At 55.1% G+C, this 19,315-nt stretch overlaps 1 protein-coding gene across 4 annotated transcripts in view; it reads right to left on the bottom strand.

Annotated features, from left to right (window-relative positions):
* PLXNA2 (plexin A2) overlaps positions 1-19,315 on the bottom strand; it is a 141,926-nt gene that overhangs the window by 93,915 nt on the left and 28,696 nt on the right. The window lies entirely within an intron of this gene.

The raw sequence follows: 19,315 nt of genomic DNA, 5'->3' as shown, positions 1-19,315 counted from the left end.
AGACAGTGCCCGGACAGCTCCTGCAGCCCGGCTGAGGGCTCGGAGCTGTGCCTGGAACGGGAGCCTGGGATGGCCCTGGTGCCTGGAACAGGAGCCTGGAATGGGTTTGGTGCCTGGAACGGGAGCCTGGGATGGGCCTGGTGCCCGGAACGGGAGCCTGGGATGGGCTTGGTGCTTGGAATGGGAGCCTGGGATGGGTTTGGTGCCTGGAACAGGAGCCTGGAATGGGTTTGGTGCCTGGAACGGGAGCGTGGAATGGGTTTGGTGCCTGGAACGGGAGCCTGGGATGGGCTTGGTGCCTGGAACGGGAGCCTGGGATGGGCTTGGTGCCTGGAACGGGAGCCTGGAATGGGCTTGGTGCCTGGAACGGGACCTGGGATGGGCCTGGTGCCTGGAACGGGAGTCTGGGATGAGCCTAGTGCCTGGAACGGGAGCCTGGGATGGGCCTGGTGCCTGGAATGGCAGTTTTGGGGCACAGCACAGGGTGCTGGGCGCTGCCTGTGCCCACCGAGGCCAGGGAGCAGCCCTGGGGCTCTCAGGGACTCTGTCACCGTGAGGTGGCCCCAGGAACAGGACAAGGTTCCACCCTCGCTGGGTGGGTGCTGAAGCCCCAGGTCCCCCAGAGCCCCCTGGCACAGCCCAGGCCGAGGGCACCCCCTGACACCAGGATGCTCTGCTGCATCTCTTGCTCAGGGCTCGGTTTCCGTGGCAACAGATGATGATGTCAGAGAAGAGCGATGATTTCTGTGGACGAGGAAGAAGAAAGGGATCATCTCACACAGCAGGAAGCTTCTTGTTGACGTTTGGAGAGGGAAATAATTCCTCTGCTTCACGTATGGGTGCCCTCCCGGGGCCTGGCAGCTGCTGGAGCAGGGGTGGGACCGGTCCTGCACCTCTGGGCTCATCCCCTGCTCGGGCAGGGGAGCACAGGGACGGGGCTGGAATGCAGTGGTCCCATCTGGCTCTGTCCCCTCCCTGTCCCTGACAGTGTGATGGGCGTGGGAAGGGTTCGGGAGAGGGGCACGGAGGGAAGCAGGGCACAGGTGGAGCGCAGGTGTGGGCAGAGGCAGCTCAGCGAGGGACAGCAGAGCTCGGGAGGACACACCACAGGCTGCCAGCTCGGACAGGAGCCCGAGGAGCTGCCCGGGCCAGCCCCAGCCCTTCCCTCCTGCTGGGTGTGTACAAATGTCCCCTGAGAAGAGCCAAGGATGCACTGTGCAAATCCCAAGCGATCCCTGCTCGCAGCCCCTGTGCAGGAGCAGGATGTGCTGGGTGCAGGGAGCTGCAGCCCTGCAGGGCCGGGCTCACACTGAGCTCTCTAATACCCCCACAATGCAGCTGCAGGCTAAGCTGCCCTTTAGCACCAGAGATTAGCAAAATACCACATTGTGGCTCCGTGTAGGAGCCACTCAAGGATCTAATCTGACATGAAGCTGCAGCACAGCTCGTGTAGGAAAGTTCCCCTCAGGTGTGGAGCCCAGGCAGTGCCAGCGGTGGGACAGCTCTGCCTTCCCTCCCAGTCCCTCCCAGCAGGCTCCCATTAGAAGACATCGAATCTCTTTGCAGGAACTTTCCACGATTAAATTACCTGTCTGTTTTCATTAGCGGTGTTTCCACCAGGCTGACTCAGGATGGAGTTCCTGATGCCAGAAAAAAACAGCTGAATAAGCCCATGCATGAGGGGACTGATCCCCCAGCCCGGACCCTGCAGCAAGGCCACCCATGAACTCCTGAGAGCTGCAGCTCCTCCCCACCTCTGCAGCTGCCTGGGGTCCCAAAGCACTTTGGGCTTCCAAAAGAGCCAGGGAGGCAATGGAGGGGCTGGAAAGAGCCAGGGAAAGAGCCAGGGAGGTGATGGAGGGGCTGGAAACAGCCAGGGAGGTGATGGAGGGGCTGGAAAGAGCCAGGGAAAGAGCCAGGGAGGTGATGGAGGGGCTGGAAACAGCCAGGGAGGTGATGGAAGGGCTCCTGAGAGGATTCCCAGGGCCAGGAGCAGCAGGCACTGCCTGAACTTGCTGGTTTTTGTAAAGGCAGTGAAGTGAAAATCTTGACCTGTGTGACACTCCTGGTCCTGCATCCTCTGACCCCCACAGCAACCTCCAGGAGGGGAGGATCCACCACTGGAACTGCAAATTTTTACCCAGAAAGTTTCCACTGGAGAGGTTCTTTCCTCCTCCAGGCCTTTATTTCTCTCTCCCACCCTTCTGCTCCTCCAGCCTGGTGCAGGATGAGGCAGGGAGGATGGCAGAGGCACCATGCAGAGCCTAATCAGCAGCCCCATGGCTTTAATTTATTACTGCATGAGAGGCTCGTTTAGAACAAAGCTGCCAGTTCAGGAGATCATTCCCTGAAAAGACTTTTTATTTGAAAAGCTGTCAGCTCACACCTTGTCACAGCCCTACTTGCAGCAGCAGAACTTTAATAACATGCCACCTCATGCAAATGAGCTGCTAATTAATTAAGTAGTATTCTTCCGGGATGGGTTCATTAGAATGAAATTTGGGCTGGCGAGGCTGGATTGCTTTGGATGGTGCTTTAAATCAGCAGCATTGTCTTCTCCTGGAGCCCCAGCTCTCCCTGCCATGCAGAGAAGGATGCTCAGGGGAAGGAGAGCGGGGCCGGGTGCTGAGCCTCAGCTCTGTGCTGGACACAAAACACGAGAGCAAGCCCAGAGCTGCTGTTCTTCTGGTGTTATTTAGGGCGAGGGAGGCACCAGGATTCTGCTTGTCACAAACCATTTGCAGCTCTTGCCCAAAGCCCCCAAAATAGCCTTGCATCTGTGTTATCTGTCCACACCTCACCTGTGCCCTTCCAGCTGAATAATCCTGCACAGCTCCGTGTCAGGCTCTCTCTGCCCCCAGGAACATCCTCCTCCAGCTCTGCATTTCACAGCTGAAGGGATTGGTCTTGCTTAGTTTGCTTTGTTGACCTTGATTGGCCATGTAAAATGGCATCAAAAGCCACTTAGACAAGACTGTCTAATGTGAAGTTTGCTCTAAACGAGCTTCAGTGAGTCGTGATTCTCCCCAAGGAGCAAAAAACTAAATGACTGTCAAAAATTGCCACACAAAAACCCTGTTTTCTCCAAAGCCACGGCTTCCAGCTGATCAGGTGGGAGCCACAGAGTTCCTCAGGAAATATTATTCTGTTTCCTTTTTGAAAACATCATGTAAGCAATATGTTTGAAATGGCTTCGATTTCCTGCCCAGCACCTCCTGGGGATGCTGGAACACGAGCCAAACTCGGAGCTGCCGACGGCCGAAACCCAGAAGGAAATAAGATAATCCAAATTTTATTGTTTTTGGGGTTTATAAACCCGTGGATAAAGCCTGCCTGGTGGTTCTGTGCCGCTCTAGGCCAGGCAGGAGCCATCAGGTGAGCAAGGAGGCCGTGCATATTTTTGGTTTCACTCGTGCATGCAGAGGCAGTCGTGTGTTACTGATCAGATCTAACCTTGCTTGGGCAGAGGATGTGAGAAAATTCCCGAGCCCTCAGCTTCGCTCAGATCCCGGGCAAGGAGCCTCTCCCAGGTCCTGCTGCTCCCCCAGGGCACTCCTGCCCGGCAGGACAGAGAGCTGCAGGTGGCAATGGGCATTTTCTGGTTAGAATTTGGGCAAAGCCTCACAAAGGGCTCAGTCCCCATGCCCAGCCCTGCCTGACCCGCACAGGGAGCAGGAGCAGCCCTGCAGGGAGGTGCTGTGAGGACGCAGAGCCCCGGGCGAGCTGGCACTGCCCCAGGGCTCCCTCCAGCCCTGCCCAGCCTGCCTGGGCTGTGCAAAGTCCCAGCAGGGGCTGGCTCCGTGTCCAGGCTGCCTCCTCACCCCTGGGCACGCAGGAGCTGCAGCCATGTGTCACCTGCAGGACGCACCAGGCAGCGCCAGCAGGGGCCCAGGGACATGGGCTGGCTCATTCCCTGTCCTGGAAGCACTGAAGAATCCTGATGGGAGGCTCTAAGGTATAAATCCATGGGGCTGAATCTCTCCCTGTCTGCTCATCCACGCCCCAGTCTCCATCAGACAGAGGTCTGAGTTGGCTCAGGTTCCTGGTGTGTGAGGAAAGCTCCTCCTGCCCCTCTGAGCTGCTTCCCCTGTGCTATTCTGGGGCAGATCAAGGCTAAAAATAAAAATAAAAAGCAAAATCTCTTGCATCTCTGCACTGTAACTCCCTAAGCCTTCGGCACATGCCCTTTGCAGCATCTCAGGATTGATCAGCAGATAAGCAGATGAGCTGGCTCTGAATAATCTGTGGATGCAACACATGGAACGCTGCTCAGCACGGCCTTGGATGCAGTGGGGTTTGCTGGGCTGGGCTCAGAGCACATGTCTGTCCCTGTCCCTCTGTCCCTCTCCCTCTGTCCCTGTCCCTGTGTCCCTGTGTCCCTGTCCCTGTGTCCCTGTGTCCCTCTGTCCCTGTCCCTCTGTCCCTGTGTCCCTCTGTCCCTGTCCATCCCTGCCCTGGGATGTTGGAGCTGCAGCTCCCCAGAGCTGGTTCAGCCCTGCCCTGCCCTGCATGGGTGGCAGGATCAGCTTGCAGGTCCTCAGATACCCAAATTCAGAGTTTAATAGTTTAATTCAAGTTCAGCTGGGGAGGGGAGGCACCCGCAGGAGCTGGTGCTCTGTGTGCAGCTCTGAAGCTGGACTCGGGGCTGGGTTTGGCACTTGAAGCACTGTGAAATTCCCTGCAGGGCAGCCTCAGCCCTGTCCTGTCCTGGCAGGGCACCCAGAGCTTCCCTCTGCAGCCCTGCACGGGGACATCCCGCACAAAGAGCTGAGAGCAGAGCAGGGCCCGCTGCTGGCCCTGCTGGCAGTCCCAGGGCACTCACTGGTGCCACAGCTCGCTGCTGGTGCCCACGGGGACATGAGGGCAGGTGGAGAAGCAAAGGCAAAGCTCCAAGGGATCTCAGACACCCCCAGACCAGGAAGAGGGAGGGGGAAAGGGGCTGTGGCTGCAGGGCTGGAGCTGAGGGTGGGTTTGGAGCACACCAGCAGCACAATGTGAACGCCCAGGTCCAGTAGGGCACAGCAGCCTGAGCTGGCTTCGTGCTGAGAGGTTTTGCTTGTAGACCCTGAGCAGAGGAGAGGTGGGACAGAGCTGCCCCAGAGCTGTCACAGAATCACACAATCACAGAATCACAGAATAAAGAGGCTGGAAGAGACCTCTAAGATCACCAAGTCCAACCTATGCCCTGAGACCTCAACTAGACCATAGCACCATGTGCCATGTCCAGGCTTTTTTAAAACACATCCAGAAATGCTGATTTTACCACCTCCCTGGGAAGACAATTCTAGTATTTTAATATTCTTTTGGTGAACATTTTTCCTAATATCCAACCGAAACCTTCCCTGAGAGCTCGAGACGGTGTCCTCTGGTTCTGCCCAACCCCATGGAGCAGGACAGAGGCAGCTGTGCCCCCAGCCCTGCTCTGCTTCCCCAGCACAGCCAAACCCTCCTGGTGCCCAGGGCAGCAGCAGGAGATGGGCTCAGGCTGGGGCAGGGATGGCAGAGACAAAGCCCCAGCACATTCCTGCTCTGCTCCCATCACTGACCTGCAGATAAACACATGGCTCCCACCCTAATCCCCTGCAGCCTCGTGAACATCAGCCACGCTAAATTTTTCATGTAATTAAGAGAAAAACCCTAATCCAGTGTAATTAGCTCCCTGATTGCCAACGTCAGGCAGCAGAGCAGTGTTTGAACAGCAATTCAGGTCTAGCTGGTTAGGCAAACACTGCGTGTGTGGCTCAGTAATTCAAGCCTGGAACTCCCCCTGTGCTGTCCTCACGGGTCCTCACAGCCCTGAGAGCTTTCATTGCTGCCAGGGGCCTCATCTGCCCCAAAGTGCTGCCCCAGCGAGCTCCAGTCCCATCCCCCAGGGCTGGGCATGAGCAAGGCCAGCAGCTCACCCAGAGCCCCTCTCTGCTCTCTCGGAGTGGTACCCCCATCTCGGGATTTTGGGGCAGCACCAGCCCTGCCTGCCTAAACTCAGCATCTGAGAGTCACAGCTGAGACCCTGGTGGAGAAACCTGCTGTCTCCTGGTGGGGGATGCTCAGCGCCAGCCCCCCAGCCAGGCAGAGCTGGAGTGACCACACCTCCGAGGGGTTTTGTGCTGCAGATCAGAATTTATCCCAGCCACCGAGCCCTCACGGCTTGCAGTGATATTTTTCTCTTTCATTCATATACATGAAGGCAAAATTTTAGGAGTGAAATGTTTGAATTTTGGGAAGGGGAAGCAGATGGGAGAGGAACAGAGAATGTGGATGTGTGTGCCAACAGGGAGGCAGAGAAACCAAGAAAGCACAGAGACAAGACACCTTCACTTAACCGTTTCATCCATCCCCAGCAACAAGGAGCTGAGCTGCTGAAGCCACTGTCAAATATTTCCATTTCCCTTTCTTTCAAACTACAGACACCTCCAGCTCTCAGCAGTCACACCTTCATCTTCAGACTCAACACCATTCTCTCGAAACACAGGTTTGAAATTGATATTATTATAGGAGCGTTTGTTGAGTGTCTCATGGAGGATTTTCTCCCTCACCCTAGGCCGTGTCACAAAGGGCTTTTCTGCTTTTTGAGAAAGGTCTTGGGGGTTTTGGTTGCTGCTGCTGTAGAGGCAGAGTTTTTGTGCCTGGGACACTGCAGACCCCAGAACCAGCCCCTTTGTGTGAGGAGTGAGCTCAGCACCATCACACAGCCCCGGCCTCGCAGCCCGAACCCCACAGAGGTTCCGAGATCCCTGCAGGGGCAGGAACCCAGCCTTGGTGTTGGTGCAGCCAGCCCAGGAATCTCGGGAGTCCTGGGCTCACCTCTGGCAGGAGATTTGCAGGAGTCAGGGAGAGGTGTCGGGATGCTGAAAGGGGCAGAGGGAGGTGAGGGAGGATGGGGAGCTGCTCAGTCACCTGCAGACAGCTTTGAGGTGACCTCAGGGACCCCACCGGGGCTGTTTTCCATCCCCTGCCCCAGGAGCTGCAGCTCTAACAAGGGCAGGGCTTCTTTGAATTGCTCTCACTAAAAAGAGACCAGGTATCAAATGTTCCTAAAGCTTTTAAAACAAGAGCTATGCACTGAGCCAAGGCTCAGAACTGATATGGAAAGTTACCTCCCAGGACAGATTTTCCCAGCGAGGGAGTGCTGGCAGCCACAGCAGCCTCTGTGCACGAGGCCACTGCTCAATGCCAGAGGAGCTGAGCTCCTTGCCTTGCTCTTCCCATGGCTGCAGAGCCAGCACAGCCCCCCTGCACACCCACACATCTGCAGAGAGCAATCTGCTCATGATTCCAGGCCCCGTGCTCTGTCACTGCCATGATCTATTGCTCGTGTCGTGGTTTGCACTCAGCTGTGAAGAAATCTCGCCGTGACCTAAAGCCACGAGACTCCAATTTTCCTGGTGCTGGAGGCCTCTGGCCTGGCCAGCCCAGCCCAGCAGGTCTCTCCCTGTCACTTTGTGCTTCCAGAGCCTGGCTGGGAGCCGGGTCCTGCTCTGAGCATCTGGAGCGCTGTGGTTTGTGCCTCCACCAAAGGGCTGAGGCAGCCACCAAAGCCCCTGCTCTCAAGGGGCTCTGTGCCTTGAAAATGCATTCTGAAGCAGCTCCAAACCCTCCAGTTTTCATTATTAATATGACTCCTTTCATCAAAGTCCACTCATCTTTCTGCTTTCTATTTCTGTCCCTACCCTTTCATTGTTTCCTTGGTGCTTCCATGGGAATGGCACCGAGACCCCGACCCGGCAGCAGGAATTCATTCCATCAAAGCTTCCTCCTGCAATCGAGGGTTTGTTGTGGGGTTCCCCCCCTCTTCGTTTTAATTCCATCTGTATTTAATCCCAGACAAACACAAACAACAATCTCAGCTCCCTAAGGCCATCGCTTTCTAAATCAGTTACAGCCAACTCCAATTAGCAGGCAGGCAACATGAGCAGCTCCTGGATCTTTGGGAACGAGCCAGCCCAGAAGGTCCTTTTACCCAGACTGTCCCTTTTTTCCTTCTGAAGGACTTGCACCATCATTAGAGGCACAGGCTGCGCAAGATAAACCCCCTCCCCTTTGCTTCTGCCACCGCAGGGATGGTGTTCCACGGCCTCATTAATGCTGTTTGCGTTCTGTGCTCCAGCACCTGAGTCTACCTGCAGGCTTTGATTTATAAGAGGATCCCAAAGGCTCTACAAGTGCTGGAGAGAGACTTCATCGGTCACTTTAGCTTCCCTCTCAGCCTGCACTTGAAACTGCTCCTTAACAGCCTCTCTGAGCTGGGCTGAGGAGAGGCAGCTCCTGCCAGGCACAAACCTGACCCTTCCAGGCATGAGAGGATCTCTCAGAGGTACCCTGGGGAAGCCTCTCCCTTCTCAGGCCGTGACAGAATCTCCTGGAATTACCCTGGGGAAGAACCCGCCAGCCCTCAGAGGAACTCACCACACTCAACATGGAATTATTTGGTTGAACCTGACTGTGAGTTCACCGTCCTCAGGTTGTGTTGGTGGGAATTGTCTGATCCTGCAGGCTGGTGGGATTTTCCTGGAATTACCCAGACAGGCACTAGTTCTTTAGGGCTCAGAGCTGGTGGTGTGCCCTGCTCTGCTGCTGCTGCCCCTCTGGAGGGTGCTGGGGCACTGGTGGAGCTCAGTCCTTGGTGCCCTGGCTGAAGGGACGTGCCCAGGCAGGACAGTCTCACTGTCCCCCCCAGCCACCCCTCCCTCCATTAGGGAGCAGTTTCAGGCAATGATTTCAGATGAAAATCTGTATTTCAGTAACGATGGGTGTGCTTTGCTGCTGGACTCTATCAATGTGACCACGGAGGGAAGGACAGAACCCAGCTCCAGGAGGTGTCACTCCCTGCTGGGACACATCTGTCACCAGGGCTGGCCATGGCCAAAGATCCCCCCTCTCCTGTGGAACACAGAATCCTGGAAAAGACCTCCAAGACCACCAAGCCCAACCTTCAGCCGGTGCCACCGTGCCCACCAAGCCAGGTCACAGTGCCACCTCTACTCCTTTGGTGAGCGCTTCCAGGGATGGCGACTCCACCATTCCCTGGGCAGCTGTTCCGATGTCTGAGCACTCTTCCAGTGAAGAAACTTTTCCCAATGTCCAACATCTCCTCTCTCTCCCCAGCGAGGGCAGCCGTGGCACGGAGTGGGCTGTGCCCAGCCCGGCCCATCTGGAGACGCCGCTGGCTTTCCCTGCCCTTCCCACCTGGCGGGGAATGCAGGAGGCAAATTGGGCACTGCTGGGCTCCAGCTCAGCGTGCTGCCAAGGGGACAGACAGGGAGGGAGAGAAAACCTCCTGCATTGCTGCAAACCCCTTCTCCAGCCACGCTTCCCCAGCTCGGCGTCCGGGCTCGCTCCGCGCCGGCAATCCCGCGATTTCTGCACACGCACGCCTCCCCAGCAGCCAGGAAAAGGATTTCCCCACTCCTGCCTTTTCCTGCCGTGCAGGGCTATCAGAGAGAGCAGCGTGTGCAGGCAGACTGATTTATCCACCTGCCCTACCTGGCAAAACTGATTGGGTTTGACAGACGTGCCGGGATGTGCCGGCGCGTTAACGACCGCTTTAGCATGGAAACGAGCAGAGCTGTGCTCCTCACTGATGTTAGGAGGAGAAGTTTATCTAAAGCATATTTTATGGCTGTGCAGAATGTATTAGATCAGCAGCCTCAAGAAAAATCACTACAGGCTCCTTCCTTAACAAATACACACAGATTTTTAAAATCAAATAAAACAAAACCTCCCCCGAACAAAGCATGACACGTTTTACAAACCAAATTCTCTGCTGCTGAGGTGACTTCAGCTCTTGGGTGAGGACTGAAGAGATCACCAGGAAGGAGAAAGGGGTGAGAAGCACCCAGTCCAAACCACACAGCCCATCCCTGCGGATCAGCCATTCCCAGGACCTGCCTTCCCTCTCCAAGCAAATGATTTAAGTCCTGTTATTTTCGAGAGATCTCGAGACAGAGCAGCATTAATGGGCTCCACTGTCTGCAAAGTGCTCGTGCTTAGACACCCGCAAAGCTGAGCAAGAGAGGCACCAGGCTAAAAAATGTTCCCTCTCAAGCAAAACAGACTCGCACTTGGATTGCACAGAAATTAAAGCAACAAAAGGTCTCTGAAGCCAATTGCCATCTAGCTGAGAAACAGGCTTGACACTTTGTACACCCATCTGGCAAGGACATACTTTCCATTTCAGCAAGTGCGAGGATGGGTGGACAGCGAGGGGAATGTGAGAACAGCAAAGAAAGGAGAAGAATGCAAACCTGCGGGACAACACTGCTGCCCTGTTATGAATACTGTACTCTATTCATATGAAAATCCATACGGCTGCTACTGTTGCGTGCACCCTTCTTACACAGCATGAAATTAAAATTCCTCCTCAGTCTCACATTGCCAGCACTACAGAGCAACTCCAGAGCAGGCGAGCAGACAATTTATCCTTTGGCTTCCTCAGACGGGCTTGTGCTGGGATTGGAAGCCACTGGGGTGAGGGAGATGAGTCCATTGCCCACGGTGACAGATTCTGCTTCCCAAACAAATCCCAAAGAAATATTGCTGGCCTCGAGTCTGGCTGTTGGTGCTCCTTTCCCAGCGCGGTTTCACGTGTGTAATTCCCCCCAGGCCCCCCTGCCACTTCCCTTCTTATCTTCCCAGAACAAACTCAACGTGCGGGCTAATTTCAAGGAGTGTTTCACCCAGAGTCCAGCCAAATGTCAGTGGATCTGCTGGAAATGCAAATTGAGACAATCATGCAACAGAGGAGGGCTTATGGATTGTGCAGGAGGGCAACAGAAGGCAAATAAAAGCTGACAGGGAGAGGGAGTGGGGAACAAATCTCCCGTCTCAAGCTGTTGAGCATTTGCACAAATGCCCATTGAGCAGCAAAGACAGATTCCCAAAAATGCCCAAATCCCATTGATTATCCCTGCTAAATTGCCTGCGTGTCTCCAAACCCCACCTCTCGCCGAGCTCCTAAACCAGCATTTCACTCCCACCATTCCCACCCACTCCACGGGGTGTAAGTGACAGGGAAGAGATGGAGAAGGGATCTGGAGCAGAGCTGAGGAGCCTGGGAGGTTTTTTTTTTTTGTGGTTTCCCAAATTCCAAAGAGCCATTGAGTTGTCAAAAGCAATTGCAGCTCTCACAGAAAGTGTTTTATTTTGTGCTTTTGAGAAAGTCGGGATAACTGTGAGATCATCTGGGGACAAAGTGAGGGGAAGATGCTGGAGATGAGAACTTGATTAGCTCAAACCCAGCCACAAGAGCTTTTCAGATACAAGCAGATTTGTTCATTATGTGTGTAAAGAAACAGCAAGCAGGAGGACAGGATCTATACTATGTGTTGTAACATGATATAGAATGAATCCCCTCGGGTTACAAAATTCCTTATAAATTGTAAGGGGATGGTATCTGCTGTGTTATATTTTATCACACTTTCTGTCAAAATATCCCTGGCAGGGAGCCTTTTTGGAGATGCAATAGGCACCAAAGCTTTGTTTGGGGAGGAAGATTCGGACTAAACAGCAGCAAACTCCAAAATGCTCCTTGGGAGAGCTTAGGAGAGAAACCCCTTAGAGGAGGGTTAGTGGGGTCTGGCCGTGTTAAATCACATCATTTCATGGCTTTGCCCAGCCCCATGTGGAGCAGGGATGCTCTCAAGTTCTATTAACAGCGCTGCTAATGTGGGCTGGCTGCTCCCACCCGCCCTGAGCCCGCGGGGAGCACAGGACACTTCCTGAAAGCATCCCGGAGAAGTTTGGCACCTCCCGGGTGATGCGGGGCAACGCTCACAAAGCTCAGGTGGCCACCAGCCCGTGGAGCAGAGCAGGGCAGGGCTGGGCTGCTGGTGCCACTCGGGCTGGGGACACCGCGTGGGGACACCGGGCTCCTCCCGGCGCGCTCACGCTTGGCCGCTCCCCGCACTTGGTGAGGCGCTCCGGTGTTTTTGGCAGGCACTGAGCTGGAAGGAAAAGGCTCTGATTATCTCCTCCAGCACCTCGGTGCTGACCCAGAGCACTGACCCCTTTCCTGTCACTCTGCATTTGCTCTGGATGTTTTACGCAGCGAGGGGGCAAAGGCTCCACGATTGATCCTGGCTGCATCCGAAGGCTCCGCGTGGTCCCGGCCTCGTCTCCCAGGAGCTCGGGGCTCTCAGCTGCCTTAGGGGAGGGATTTGGGGGCCGTGCTGGGGTCAGGACCTCCAGCACAGGCTGGGCAGTTCTCATTCACACAAAAGCTTCTCCATTCCAGGGTCTGTTTAAAGGCCATAAAATGCAGCCTGCGTTTACGCCAAAGTCATCTTTGCCACGCCTCAGAATGGTTTGGGTTGGAAGGGAACCTAAAGATCATCTGATTCCAAACCCCCTGCCATGGGGGGTATTGTGAATGCAGGTGAACCCGGTGGGAAGAAATGCTGGTGCCTGACTCCAGTCCAGAAGGCTGAATGATTTTTTATTATATCTATACTATAATACATTAATATATTATTTAAAGGAGATACTAAAACTACAAACCTACTTTTCTAACTCCCATATCTAACTCACAACTCGTGCCCCTCTCTGAGACCCCAGCTCTAGGTGGGTTGGATTGGCCACCAGGCTCAAACAATCCTCACCAGAATCCAACCCAGCAATCACCCCAGGGAAACAATTCTCCAAACACATTCCACATGGGAAAACAAGGAGCAGAAATAGAAATTGTTTTCTCTTTTAGATAACTTGCAATAAACTGCCTTGAGATGGAACAACAAGAGCCTGCTGAGCCTTTCTTTGGAAGCACGGGTTGGAGGAGAGACTTTTCCACCACACGGAGCCACCCCTGCCCCAGGATGAGCTCTGGCACTGCCTGCTGCCAGCACAGCCCTGCCAGCCCTTCCACGGCTCCAGCTGAGCCGGGCGTCAGCAGGTCATGGGGAAGATGAAGAAGAACCTCCAGATTCCTGCTCTGGAGGAAAGGTTGTGGAGAAGGCTCCAGCACTCCCAGACCCCTCACTGAAGGTGGAGCTGAAGTTCCTGGCTCTGGCAGATGCCCCTGGATGCTCCAGCTCCCACCCCAAACCCTCGGAGCTGTGGGTGGGATGTGGAGCTGAAGCCAGCTCTGAATTTAGTGTTTCAAACCTCGTCCCTGCCCAGCAGCACAAAGTCTCCAGCACGGAGCAGCACCACCAGGAGAAGCAAGAAATGGAAAATCGAAATGCAGGGAGGCCCAGAAATAAGGAGGGAGGGAGCAGTGAAATGTTTTTCTTTGTTATTCTAATGGGATGTGAGCTGGGGGAAAGTTCCCAGAGGGCACGTGAAACTTCTGCCAGCCCCATTTTCCCTTCAGAAACCCCAGCCTGGCTGGCAGAGCCCTCCAGATTAAGCAGGGATTTGCTCATTCTGGGATTTTGCTGTAATCCAAACCACAATTCCCTGATAAGCCGTTACCACGTTTGTGAGCCAACGTGTCCCAGATGCTCGGGCTGCCAGGAGAGCCCACAAACCAATTCCTGCTGGGAATGGTGGCAATTCCCAGCGCTGCCAGCCTCCCTTTTCTGAGCAAACCAGCAGGAGCAGCACAGCCAGGCTGGAACACGACAGCCCTGGGGTGTCTGGCACGTCCCAGGGCACTTTTGCAATTTTTATCTGCCTGGCACATTGTGCCACGTGTGCCTGCACTGCCAGGGACACACAGGGGAACACACACAGGTGGGGGAAGGCTGATTTGGGAGATCAATCCTCCAAAAAGCACAGGGGCTGCAAAGCTAACAAGCTCTGCTTTTCTAAAAATTACTTCTTATAGGTGGATTAAACCTCCTTTAGAGTTTTGGCATTTGATTGCCTTTAAAAACCTCCTTTGCCATAGCGGTGCTCACATAAAAACTCAGCACCCCTTTCCTTTCCCTTCCAAGAACACGAGCCTCAGGAAAGCACAAACCTCACGTTTAAACAAAGGCTGACATGCCTTGAAACAATTATTGCCCATCCTGGGGGAGGAGAGGGCTGGTAAAAGATTATTTTGGGAGATTAGGTCTAGAGTGACTGACAAACTGATATGCAACAGCGTTTGTTTTTAATCTGAAACAGGTTTGGGATAGAACTGAGGGGAAAAAGCTGCAACCACCCACGGAAGGGGAAGGGAAGGGAAGGGAAGGGAAGGGAAGGGAAGGGAAGGGAAGGGAAGGGAAGGGAAGGGAAGGGAAGGGAAGGGAAGGGAAGGGAAGGGAAGGGAAGGGAAGGGAAGGGAAGGGAAGGGAAGGGAAGGGAAGGGAAGGGAAGGGAAGGGAAGGGAAGGGAAGGGAAGGGAAGGGAAGGGAAGGGAAGGGAAGGGAAGGGAAGGGAAGGGAAGGGAAGGGAAGGGAGGCTCAGAGGTGCTGGCTCCCCCATCAGCATTCACTGCAGGTTTCTCCCCGCCGGGAATCAAAGCCTCATTGATATGTGAATTATGAATGAAACATTAAGCTTTTAAACTTTTAACCTGTGCATTTCTAAGAAAGTCTTAATTTAGCCAGAGACACGGCAGGAGAGAACAATGGTTCAGGGGAAGGCACTGGATTTTCTGGGCTTTTAAAACACACGCTGGTTTCACATGAATATTTTGTTTGCTGAGCTGTTCCCAGGGTGAAAGGAGCTGCCGATCCCCCTGCCCAAAGCTGCCCTCAGAGCCAGGAGCCAAGCGAGCCAGGGAATCCAGGCTGCGAGGGAGCATCCCGGGGGAAGGAGGCTGAGGAGAAACCCCAAACTGAGCAAACCCCAAACACAGCCCAGGGGGAGCACACAGGAGGCCCAGGGCACAGAGTCCCAGGATGGTTTGGGCTGGAAGGGATCCGAAAACTCATCCCACCCCACCCCTGCCATGGCAAGGACACCTCCCACCACCCCAGGCTGCTCCCAGCCCCGTCCAGCCTGGCCTTAGGCACTGCCAGGGGTCCAGGGGCAGCCCCAGCTCCCAAAAACCAGTCTGAAATCATTGTGTGGTTCCTCCAGCTCCCAAAAACCAGTCTGAAATCATCGTGTGGCTCCTCCAGCTCCCAGAGGTGCAGGACCTGTTCCAGGTCGGGGTGGAGCAGGGCTGAGCACAGAAAGCAGCCAAGGAAGGCTGAAGAGGGGAGATGTGGTCCAGGATGGATCTGGGGCTTGCCCACCCCTGCTCCCACTGCTGGGGCCTGGGGGAAGCAGAACTGGGGCAGAACTGGGGCAGGAGGGGCAATGCCACCCTTGGGAGTGCAGGGATTACACACCATGAGCCAGCAAAGCTCCTCGTTTTCAAAGGATGGGAAAATAAAACCTTTAAAAAAAAGGTAAGAATCAATCAGCCACAAATTATAAATAAAAGAGATGAAAGTTGAGAGCGAAACGAGACAAAGCCCCAGGTGGCCTCTGCCTGGGGCACTCCTGCTAATTTTAGTTGCTCAGCTCCTCCTGGAGCCGTCTGCTTCCATGACTGCACAGTTTTAGAGCATTTCCTGCAGCTCCTGAAAATCTCCCACCCTGGGATGGTCCAGCCTGGCTGGGGGTGGCAGAGGGGCCTGTGGGACCCGTCCCTGCTGTGGCCCAGCCTGAGCTGCTGTGGGGTGGCCCAAGGGCTGGCTGCTGGCCGTGGGGATTTGGGAGCATCCCAGTGAGGATGTGCCTGACCCTGCAGCCCCCTCCCGCTCACCCCTCTGCTGGGATTCCCTCCCCCAGCCCCCCACTCTGTGCAGAGGCTGAACAGAGCCCCCCAGCCCATTCCTGCTCCCCCTGCCCAAACCACGCTGGCTCTGTGGGTTTTGGGAGGTTCTGCAGAGCCTTTGCAGCCCCACCTTTGTTCCGGGGAGAGGAAGGGCAGCACCTCCCTGCGAGCAGCACCCAGCCAGCAGCACGGGCTGAAATAGGCAATGAAGGGACAAATCCGGGAGCTGGGGACATTTACCGGGTCCTTATTCACACACAGAGCCTTTGTGGGGAGGGGGCAGCCCCTGCCCGGGGCCCGCCGCTGCAGGGGTGGGTGAGGAGCATCCCATGGAGGGAGCCTCTGCCTGCCGGGGGGATTGGGTGCTGCCAGGGGGGATTGGGCACTGCCAGGGGGAATTGGGCACTGCTAGGGGGGATTGGGCACTGCCACAGCACCCCAGAGCATCCTTCAACATCTCAGAGTATCCCACAGCATCCCGCAGCATCCCAGAGCATCCCACAGCATCCTACAACATCCCAGAGCACCCTATAGCATCCTGCAGCATCCCACAGAATCCTGCAACATCCCACAGCATCCCACAGCATCCCAGCCATCGCTTGGATCACAGCTTTACCTCCCCCACCTCCTGTCCACAGCCAAACTCATCCTGGCCTTTCCCTGCCCTTCTGCCTCCCCTCCCTCCTCCATGGTACCAAAGGTCGGGTTTGAAATTCAGGGGTCAGGAGGAAGAAATGGAGCGGGGTCAGGGGTGAGGGAAGCACACGGGGAGGAATTTCACCTCACCAAGTGTTTGCTTCCATGGATCAGCAGCTCCAGAGCTCCTGCCAGGGGTGGGGGAGCTGAGCTGGGCAGGACAGTACAGAGGGGACTCGTGGGGACAGAGCAGGGTGTCCCCTGCCCCACAGCTCCTCCCTCCTGAAGCTTCTTCCCTTTTCCTTTGGCTTCTCCCAGGCTTCTCAAGGTGCCAGCAATAAAACCCTGGTGGATGCCAACCCCGAAGCAGAAATGGAGTGAGAGGAGATCAGAGATGTGCTCCACACACCTGGAGCTCCCTGGGCCCACCTGCGGGGCCAGGCACAGCCAGGGGAGGCCCTGCAGGCTCCTCTCCAGCTGCTGCTCTCAGGGGGGACTTTGGCTCCTGCTGCTCTTCCCAAGCAGGGCTGGAGTGCATAAATCCATCATCCCCCAGTGCTGATGTCATCACTGTGCCCCAAGCAGCAGCCGCTGGGGTTTTTCCTGTGGGTTACATTAGCACTGCACTGTGTCTGCCAGACACGTCCATTCGCTCTCCCTTCCCAAGCTGCTCCACAGCCCGGGCCGGGCACTTTGGGAAGCCTGGGAGGATTCCTGCCTGCTGGAGGCTTTCACACCGGCCTCTCTCTGCTGGGAAGGCACAGATAATTCCTGTGCTCGGGCGGGGAGGGAGGCACCCAGCATCCCAAGGTGGATGAAGAGAGCAGAGAGCCAGGGGTGAGCTGGAACATCCCCTTGGAGCACAGCAGCTGCCCCGTGTGGAGAGGGAGCATCCCCATCCCCACCCCTGAGCCTGGCAGCCATGCCCAGCAGAGAGGGCAGCCCCATTCCTCATTCCCATTCCCATTCCCATTCCCATTCCCATTCCCATTCCCATTCCCCATTCCCCATTCCCATTTCCATTCCTCATTCCCATTCCTCATTCCCATTCCCATTCCCATTCCCATTCCCATTCCCATTTCCATTTCCATTCTCATTCCCATTCCCATTCCCATTCCCATTCCCATTCCCACTCCTATTCCCATTCCCATTCCCATTCCCATGCCCAGGGAAGGTGAAAATCTCCTTCCACGCAGGAAGTGCAGCTGCAATTGGGAAATGTGCTGCGAGAGCAAAAAAAAAAAAGAAAAAAGCTGTTTTCATGTAAATGTCCCTAATAAAAAAGCGAATGAAGAAAGCAACACATCCAAACAAGAAATAGTACATTTGTGCTGGAGAAGCAAAAATGGTTGTAAAAAAGAGAGCTTTATCAACAATTTCCAGAAGGCATCGGCTGCTCTTTAATGCTCCTCGAGGAACAGCAGAGCTCCTGCTGGACCTGGGCTGCCTGCTGCCTGTGATCACAGAGCCGGGCTGGGCACGGCACACTCCCAAACATGAAACTTGTTTGTTTTCACTCCAAAACATGAAACTTGTTTGTTTTCCCCAGCAAACCCTGAGCTGCCTTTCTCTCCCCAAAGCCGGTGTTTGTTCCGTGCTGTTTGTCCTGTTCCTGCTGCATTTCCCCACTCTGGGGCTGCTGGAATCAGCCTCATCCAGCCCCTGGCATGGCCAAACTCCCCTAAAATCAAGGGAAAATAATAAAAATGTGCCCCGTACCATGGGATGTGCTTTGCTCCAAAATATACAATATTTAAGCATATTCATCAGTTGATTGCTGACGGTGAAGGTGAAGCCATACACAGAATAAATAAGACTCCACGGCTTGGGGTAGTTCAAAGGTCAGTGTTGATCTTGCTTTCTTTGCACTTTGGATTGCAAACCCTCTGCTGAACTCGCTGTGAAGTCGGAAGGTGCAGCTCTCCCTCTCCCTGCTGGGAATCCAAGGGCAGGATCAGCCTGTGTGCCCTGGAAACTCCTCAGCCTCCCTTCCACTACACCTGCACCTTCCAGATATTCTGATTATTTATTTCTCTGCAACGAGACCGAGTTGCCAGTTGCACAAAGAAGAAAAGCAGAGAGGGTCGCTGCCCTTTGCCTTCAAAGCTCTGCAGAACGATTTAGCCCAAATATACTCCAGACCTGAGACTGGTCTGAGAGCCAGAGGAAAGGGGAAGGCTGGAGGAGGGACTCTGGTTTCATCCCAGCTCTGTTACTCACTAATTTCAGTGAGGCCAGGTGCGAAGTCTGAGAGGGAGGAGTTGGAGGGAATCACAGGCAGAGGGGAGGGGAAGGGCAGAGGGGAGGGGAGGGCAAAGGGGAGGGGAAGGCAGAGGGGAGGGGAAGGCAGAGGGGAGGGGAAGGCAGAGGGGAGGGGAGGGCAGAGGGATGCTCTGTTCGGATGCTCTGCCCTCCCTCTCACCAGCACTGTCCGGGGAAGGCTGGTGAGGGCAAACACAGCGTTTGCCATGTGGAACACCTGGATTTACACCACGTTTGCCATGTGGAACACCTGGATTTACACCACCTTTGCCATGTGGAACACCTGGATTTACATGGTGTTTCCATGTGGAACACCTGGATTTACACCGCGTTTCGTGTGGAACACCTGGATTTACACCTTTGCCATGTGGAACACCTGGATTTACACCACCTTTGCCATGTGGAACACCCGGATTTACACCTTTGCCATGTGGAACACCTGGATTTACCCCAGCGGCTCTCCCTCGCCCTTTTCCCTTTTCCTTTGCTCTCAGCAGCTCAAGGGAGCCGCTCTCCTTCTCTCCGGGGCTCTGTCACCGGCATCCTCCCCAAGCCAGATGCAAATCCCGCTCTGAGTTGGTGGCAATGGCCAATTTACGGTGCCATTAATTAACTCTTAATGGGCTGGCAGGGGCAGAGGGATGGAGGCAGGACCAGCAATTCCCACCTCCAGCCCCCAGCGCCCCGTGCTGCTGCCTCCCCCTTTTCCAGGATGCTCAGGCTGCTTTGCCCAAGGCCTGCAGGCAGGTTTATGAGATTAAAGCCCGGCACACAATAAATAATTCA

Source organism: Lonchura striata, chromosome 26 (assembly GCF_050655825.1).
Source record: "Lonchura striata isolate lonStrDom1 chromosome 26, ASM5065582v1, whole genome shotgun sequence".
NCBI classification, from domain to species: domain Eukaryota; kingdom Metazoa; phylum Chordata; class Aves; order Passeriformes; family Estrildidae; genus Lonchura; species Lonchura striata.
Note: the sequence above shows the minus strand (reverse complement) of the source record. Positions and strands in the feature narration are given on the sequence as shown.